Genomic DNA, 8,776 nt, shown 5'->3' on the forward strand with positions numbered 1-8,776 from the left:
GGTACTATTTTGGGGGTCATAAGCCTTTTTGATCGCTTGCTGTTGCACTTTTTGTGATGTAAGGTGACAAAAATGGCTTTTTTTACACAGTTTTTAAAAACAAATATTTATGGTGTTTATCGGACGGGGTCTATCATGTGATATATTTATAGAAACGGTCGTTACGGACGCGGTGATACCTTATATGTGTATTATTTAAAATATTTTTTATAGGAAAAAGCTATTTATTTTTTTAAATTTACATTTTTATTTATTTATTTTTACTTTTATTATTTTCACTTTTTTTTTTATCAAGTCCCTCTTGGATCTTGAAGATACAGTGGGGCTGATGGCTGTACTATACTTTGCAATGCTCTTGCATTGCAAAGTATAATACAATCAGATGCCCTGTAGGTGGCAACAGCGGACGCTTTTGCAAAGCGTCCGGTTGCCATAGCAAACGTCGGGCGCTGCGGTCGCAGGGCAGCAGCCCCGATGGTGGAGAGAGGGAGCCCCCTCCCTCTATTAACCACATGGATGCCGCGGCATCTATGGGGTTACAGCAGAGTGTCAGCATAGAGCTGACACTCTCTGCTGATGGCGGCGGCTCAGGAATGGAGCCGCCACCATCACACACAGCAGGGGGACCGCACGACATGGGGGCATGGGGGCAGCACTGGAAAGGGGGGGTGTCACGGCCAGCATTGATGGGGCAGGAGGAATTTATGGGGCGGGGAGGGGGCGGACCGCAGGAGGCAAGAGATAAGCGCTTCAGCGGCAGGCAGACACAAAGGGGGGCTTGGAGAGGCATAGATGGGGGGCACAGATGGGGGCACAGATCGGGGGGGCACGAGGACACATTACCTGATTTCAGGCTCTGATCTGCAGAGCGCAGATCAAAGCCTGAAACCGGCATTTTAACACTGCCGCGATCCGATTGATTAGTCTGCACAGACTATCCAATCGGATCGATTGTCGCCAAGGGGCCACTCTGATTGGTCCCTTGCCGGCATTACTGAACTGTATGCTGTCCGTGACAGCAGCAGTGCAGAGGCAGAAGCTTTAATCCAAGAGCTTTGCAGCGCTTGAATTAAAGAGCTGCCATGACGTCTATACACGTGGTAGCTGCACGGGGTATGTGCAGCTATCACGTATATATACAGATTGCGGTCGTGAAGGGGTTAAAAAGCCTGGACAACCTCTTAAAGTTAATGCCCTCCTGATGCTATTGTTAAAAGGAAATCACCATATGTCTGTAGAAATAGTTTTGCTGATTTTTTTAACATTGTAAAATTAAAGTACTTATTTTAGGTATGTCACTGTTTTAGCAGAGTGAGGAACTAAACATTATTGATGTTTTTGAAGCTTGGGACCAAACTAATGGACTTTGCATTGTTGATATCTACAGAGGGTGATGGTTGCAAAGGGATTACTGAAATCCACCCACTTCGTCATTTGTGTATAGGCTTTGGATGGAAAGCATTTTCAGATTCAAAAGCTTCTAAACAGCAGGTTCTCTTCAATCAAGATGTAATTCAATCAAAATATTCCTATTTTATGTGGTGAACAACAACTACATTCAGGATTCTTTTACACGTTTAGTATTTGGACAGCATTTTTATTCCAGCAAAACTAGGAATGGTACCTACAGAGAAATGGTATAATGGAAAGACCTGTATCTCTTCTGTGCAAAAGTAGCCTAACACAAATATGTTCAGCACATGCAGTGTATGAAGAAGGCTGGATGAATCCTTGCATTTACCAACCAAACCCATGACACTTTCCTAGGTCATTGTCCCATGGTACTGAGACTTATGAGGCTTCAATACAGAATTTAACCATCCCCCAAGCTCACTAGTTCTGTGGGCTTCAGCTATGGAGGCACCAGTGTTGCACCTAACTCCTCATGTTGACTGTTATGAAAGCAGTCATTACCACTACCAATCCCCTCATGCATATGTCTGCTCAGATTAGTCAATCAAGCACATGCTGTCAGTAGGAAGAGGGGCAGGAGGTCACTGGCAGACTCCTCTGGCAGTGGCATATCTCCCTGGGAATGAAAGGATTGGGTACTTGAAATCCAACCTGCCTAATTCTTTGTCCCTGGGGGAGAGTTAGGGGGGAGCCTATACACATTAGATGGTCGGTTGGTTCTACCATAAACAGCTGGTCCAACCAACATGCATTTTATTTGTATAGCCATGTCTACTAAACCTTATTGGACTCAGTATGTGGAAATGACTACGGTATTTGATTCTTTTGGTGGTTCAGCTGTCTGTGAGAATCATTCTGCCAAGGGATGTGGCTGAGCCGGTAATGCAGTGTAGAGGATCTGCATCAGCAAAAAAAACAAAAAAACACAACTCATCCTTAGGGAGAGCTCACATCACCATTATTTTTTAGTTCTTCCGATCTGTCAGAAGAACTTTGTTTTACCAGGAAATGCCACAAACTAAACAGAAAATAAGAATAAATTTGCTTCCTGAAAAGACCCCCCTAAACTACCCTTTTTAGTATTAAATAAAATTAATAATTGAAAATCGTATGGTACGTTTCAAAACATAGGTCATTTTAAAGGCCTGTTTTTGATTGGTAATTGGGTCAGTAAAAGCAGTGGGTCTCCCTCCTTCTTCCGTGGTTGCTATATCTTTTTTCACGCTTTAGTTGTGTATCAATGGCAGGGACAGGGTGAAGAAAGCGATGTTCTGAAACATCCTCAGACTTAAATGATTGTCCAACTGTGGAGGACTCAAACATGATAAACTACTTTTTTCCTGGAACTCAAGGAAGATAAGCATTTCTTCTGATTTTTTAAAAAATAAAACAAAACTAATATAGGTACCAATTTGAATAAGATAGATTGCTATCTTTTTGTAGTAGGCCCTCTTTTCACTTCATCAGGTAGTGTTGAAGCACCTGGACCTTGATACTTGTGGGAGTCCACATCTCATCTGTTGGAGCATAAAAACTCATATACTTGCTCCACACTACACAGCCTTGAGCAATTTTTTGTTATAAAGCCCAGTAGGTAAAAAACAAAGAAATGTACAAAGTAAAACAAGCTCAGTAATGATATAATAGACAATAACGAACGTTCAATGATGGACATTAATGGACACCCAGGGATGGACAGTAACGGACATTAACTGACATCCAGTGATGGACAATAGTGAATGCTCAGTGATGGACAATAATGGACAGTAACTGACATCCAGTGATGGAGAGTAAAGGATGACCAGTGACAGACAGTAATGGACGCCCAGTGACAGACAGTAACAGTCACCAACTACCAACGGTAACAGACCATAATGGAAGGACAGTAATGGATGCCCACTTAAAAATACTAAAGGACGGACAGTAATAGACACCCACTGACCACCAGTAACTGGCAAACATTAATGGACGCTTAAAAACACAAATGCAATAGCACTCTGCAACCAGCACTCTGCCCTGCCTCTATGCTGGATGTTGAATGAGGCATTAATGGACGCTTAGTAACGGATGTCTACTGACCGACAGTAACAGACGAACAGTAATGGACACCTAGTAACCAACAGTAACAAACAGACAGTAAGAGACTCCCAGCAACAGATGCCCGTGACCATCAGTAATGCACAGTAAAAGATACTCATTGATCGGCAGTAATGAACGGACAGTAACGGATGCTTATTGATCAACAGTGATGGACGGACAGAAACAGACACCCAGTAATGGATGCCCACTGCCTGACAATGAATGGACACACAATAACTGACACCCAATTACCAACAATCTGTGGTAACGGTTCCTGATTGTTACTGTGCTACAGGAAAAGCCTGAACACAGTAACCTATTGTGCATGAGTGCACCATTTTGTTTTACAGTTTGGGGCTATGGAGAAGGAGGGGGGATCAGGACACTGGGGGACCTGAACAGGACACCAAAGACTTTTTCACCTCTCTTATCTCTTTCCAGCAGCCCCAGTGATTTTTCAGTGATTGCCGTGATACAGTGTATCACAGATCACTTGATTAGAGACAGCTTATTATGGTATCTGATCTTTGTCCCAAGCCCTCAACTACCTCAGGTAGCTGAGGGCCCGGAACTTTAGTCCTTTGTTTTAGCGTTAGCTTCGGCTAAAGTGCTACCATGAAAAGGCTGCACCCTAGCACAAGACCCCTTAGTGACAGATGGCAGATTATCAGGAACGAGCATTTGCAGGAATGTTCATTCCCGATAATCTGCCCAATTATTGGGCAGTGTAAATCTATCTTTACTCCTAAAGGCAATAAAAAATAGCCAAAGCCAGCACACTGACTTTAATTGGAGGTGTTCCATGTGCACGAAGGATGAAGGAGCAGCGCAAATAGATAAAGGAAGCTACAGCACTACAGGGCAATCTCATTAAAGCAGTTTCTTCTATTGCAACATATCTACAAAGGTGCAGTACAAAATACAGTAAACTAAAACTCGCTCACATGTTTAAGATGAAAAACATCCTTAATCATAGCCATAGTCTAGTTAGTACATGGAAAATCACACTGCCTGCAAGGCACTATGGGCAAGCTCACTGGGGTAGGCCACTGTCCAGGGTCATTTGATCCTACTGTATCTTCTTTGTCTTCTGATCTGTAAAATGATGGATGCCATTTTGAGTGATTCTTGAGGGTCAAAAGTTTTGGATACGCTGATACAGCTTTTGGGAAATTTGAAATAAATTTGATTTCTGTAGAATCAATTTGCTCATCTCAGTCTACTAGGTTCAAAATTCTACCCATTAGCCTGAAATTTTAAAAAGAAATACATTCCTGGATTCAATTCATCTCTCAGAGTAACACCCTCTGAGAAGCTTTTCCATATTTTACTACACAAAAAAATCATGGACATTTTAGCTCCAGGATTCCTCACAATATTTAAATCAGAACTTACAAAACATTTCTGTTGAACAGTAAACATCTAAAACTTGGCGTGTCCTCAGCTCATCCAAAAAAAAGTTATAGAAGAATTTGCAATGCTTCATGTACACACATATGAAAGAATATTCCTTTTATTCCATTTACTGTGTGGACAATTAGGATTACATTTTTATTGGTTAACAAAGTACGAAGAGAGAAGCTTCTCAGTTATTCTTTAGGCACAATGACACCTTCTTGAACATAGTGCATGCTAATTGTAGTGAATACTTTCTTAATGCCATAATTATTGTACCTGGATATCACTGAAGCTATTCTTCACAACTAGAAATAAAGACTGTTTGGGTTCATATCATAGGTAAAATAAACCCCACAACTGCACAAAATTTCTGAAATTCAAGTACTGTATGTTACCATAGTACAGTGCATGGTGATCCATCAGTGCATAAACTAATGGGTCCCAGGTGACACAGATAATTGTTCTGGTTTATCAGTGACATCTTTCTACCCTTGGATGCCTCCATGATGACTCACTGTTTTCTTTTTGATGATCCCAATTATAATGACGTTGACAGTTCTACTCACCCTGTGTCTCTTCATTGAACCTCACCTCCTTCTGTAGTATTGCAGTGGTTAATACCCTAAGTGGCTCTGTGTTCTGCTTCTAGGCTGTTTCCAATTTACTATTCCACGTCTGCTATATATGCTGTGCTGTATGTCTAATTCTCTGCCTGAGTAATAGGTTCACTAGTCTTCTAGTTCCTGCTAAGTTGCACTGTATCTGATTTTGTGCCAATGTACCGATTTCTGCTTGATTCCTGGATTGTGACCCTTGGTTGTCTGGCCTGACTTGTTCCCATTTACCATATGGATCCTCTGTTGACTGCCCTGACCTTTGGCCTGTTTCTTGGATTTGCACGTACTCTGCCTGCAATGTTATTGACTACCAGTTTTGCCTGATCCCCTGCGGCTTCCCATTGGTGTTTTTGACCTCTGTTGGTAAGCTGTACACCACTGCAGGAGGTAGCAGCCTGGTGACTCCCCTTAGTAAAGTCCTGATCCCTGTATAGGGTTTAAAGGGTGAATATCAGAGGATTGCCTTAGGATTAGCCCAAAGTCAAACTGGTTGATGCAGTAGTTTCACACCCACTGTCCGTAACATATACTTTATTATAATTTTCAATATAGCAGTATCCAGTCCCTGGTAATACAGTTGTGGGTAGTTTATCACCTGTGATCTTTAGTAATTCACTATCACTATGATCGATAGTGATCCAGTGGCTTAATATCCATTCATTGTTAGTGTTTTGGGGCTAACTAGGTACTAAAAGGGTTATCCCAGTAAAATAAGGAATATATTGTATATATTATGTGTTAGGATGCCAAATTGCTAAATAGTGAGAAGGAGAACTGACTCACTCAGCTGTAAAGTTCTCCTTGACATCTTCTCCCCTTAGTGGCCATTATGAGCTGACATTCTATTGGGATCTGGGGAGCCCTATTCTCCTGGAATATTAAATGGGTTTTTAGGATTAAACTTTTATGTTACAGCCCAGTACCTGAATGTCAGATCCTTATGGCCAGAGTTGGAACAACCTTCTCTAGTCCCCAGGGTACTGCTTCCTATACACAGGGTGCCTATACACTTGTGGGAGGCTATTAAGGGCATACATGGCTTTCAGGGACATATGGCTGAAACCCCTTCGTGGGACAACCCAGTATTCCCTTTTTTACAGTCTCTCCAAGACTCTGGGTTTTGGAAAACTCATAGGGTATGTTCCCTGGGAGATGCGTTTGAGAATAATGTTTTTTGCACCTTTGATGTCCTGCGGGACACTTTTTCACTGTCTATAGGTATTTGCAGTTACGACATGCCTTACATACACACTTTTCAGGTACAGAGATTGTTATTTCTAACTACCCCTTTATCAGAGTTTTCCGATCACAAGGACCACGTGGATTTATATCTGCTTTATATACTCATTTATTGGGCACTAAACTACAGACTGTACAGATCCCTGCTGTTGGGAAGTGGAGGGCCATGATCCCTGATCTTACAGAAGAGGACATCTCAGATATGCTTGAATATCCTCTCTATGTATCCCCCGCTGTTAACAACAAGTTCATTCAAGTATGCATCCTACATCAAAGTTATTTGTCACCCTCACAACTGTATAGAGAGGACGCAAACTTCTGGCACCTTATTTGGGCCTGCCCATATATGCACAAGTTCTGGGAAGAGGTTGTTAAGTTTCTCTCAGATCTCCACTTCCCACTCTTCCTTTTAAATGTTTATTTGGTGTCTTAGATGAGGCTACATATCCTCATTATGTCCGGATATTTCTGCGTGAATAACCATTTTTGATATGCAAAGCCATCGTTCTCAGATGGATGGTGATAGATGCCCTTCTTTGTCTCAATGGAAAGCCCTCATTAAATGGTTGAACGAACTTGTGGAAGTTCGGGTTCGCCTGGTTCGACCGAATTTGACCCGAACTTCACCCCGAACCCGGTCCCATTTAAGTCAATGGGGACCCGAACTTCACTTTATTATTTTCCGTTATAACATGGTTATAACATGGTTATAACATAAAATAATAGCATTCTTAAAACAGAATGCTAAATAAAATGTCTATTGAGGGGTTAAAAAAAAACAACTCACCTCATCCACTTGATCACACTGCCGGTATCTTCTTTTCTTCAGGACCTGCAAAAAGGCCTGTGGTGACGTCACCGCGCTCACCACGTGGTGAGCGCGGTGACATCACTGCCTCCCCGAACTGGTGCACCGCTACTTCACAGGCATGTAGGCTTCTGCGAAAGGGGTGGCACGTTTGGTTACCAACCTCCCACTGCTGCCACCCTGCTGACTCTCAGCCACGCTAGTGACTTGCTGGCTCCACCGCTGCCTTACGGGCAAGCTGCCACCCTCTTCTCCTGATGATGAAGCCCCTTTGTCACAGACTCCCAAGTGCGATCAGCTACATCATCATCATCGAGTACTGTCTGCACGTCACTGATGTCCTCCTCAACCGTCACTGGGTCAGGAGCCTGATTGCTTGCAACACCAGCTCCCACGCCACTCTCCTCATGACTACTTTCCCGTCTAGTGGAGGAAGCGGTGGATGTCTCCTCCACATCTTGCCAGTAGCTGATGACTGTATTCTAGTAGCTCGTCCTCACTGTATAGTGGAGCTGAGCTTACAGCATACAATACTTCTCTGGCTGAGGGAACAGAAAAGGACAGTGGCAGGTTGAGAACAGGAGAGGGCACAGGGCCTGCTCCCAGGCCATGCCAACTAAGGGTTGTGTCTGACGAACCCACGACTCTTGGCTGTGGGTGTCTGATGTCACTTGCGACGATCGGGTCAACCATTCAAGAACCGCTGGGTTGCTGGTCAATACACGACTGCTAGCTGACACTGGGAGCTCAGGCCTCTCGAAGTGACCCCTGCTGCCACGGCCCCTTACTCTGCTGCAACCTCTGCCTGTGCCATAAACATTTAGGCCTCTGCCACTACCCTGTGAAGGGCCTGGCACTTCTCTGACTGACATACTATCAGACAAAATAAATAAATAAAAAGGAAATTAAAACATCCAAAGTCTGTAATTTTATCACTTTACTACACAACGGCTAATAAACCCTTTTTTTCCTACTAATACACACAAAAAACATCTTTAGAACATATAAATGCACTGCTGAACGACAAATAGGCCCTTATTTTTTTCCACCTATACACGCCACAGAAGGATTTAGAACATATAACTGCACCGCTGAATGGCAAATAGACGCAATTTTTTTTCCACCTATACACGCCACAGAAGGCTTTAGAACATATAACTGCACCGCTGAACGGCAAATATATTTATATTTTCCCACTAATATACGACAAAAAGGGCTTTAA

The 8,776-nt window shown here is 42.9% G+C and overlaps 1 non-coding gene across 1 annotated transcript; it reads right to left on the reverse strand.

Moving 5' to 3' along the window:
- Nucleotides 1-529: 529 nt before the first annotated feature.
- LOC120987489 lies at nucleotides 530-615 on the reverse strand. Its single transcript, XR_005776086.1, has one exon. It is a non-coding gene; the product is annotated as a small nucleolar RNA SNORD71 (small nucleolar RNA).
- Between the last annotated feature and the right edge of the window lie 8,161 nt (nucleotides 616-8,776).

Source organism: Bufo bufo, chromosome 1 (genome assembly GCF_905171765.1).
Source record: "Bufo bufo chromosome 1, aBufBuf1.1, whole genome shotgun sequence".
NCBI classification, from domain to species: Eukaryota; Metazoa; Chordata; class Amphibia; order Anura; family Bufonidae; genus Bufo; species Bufo bufo.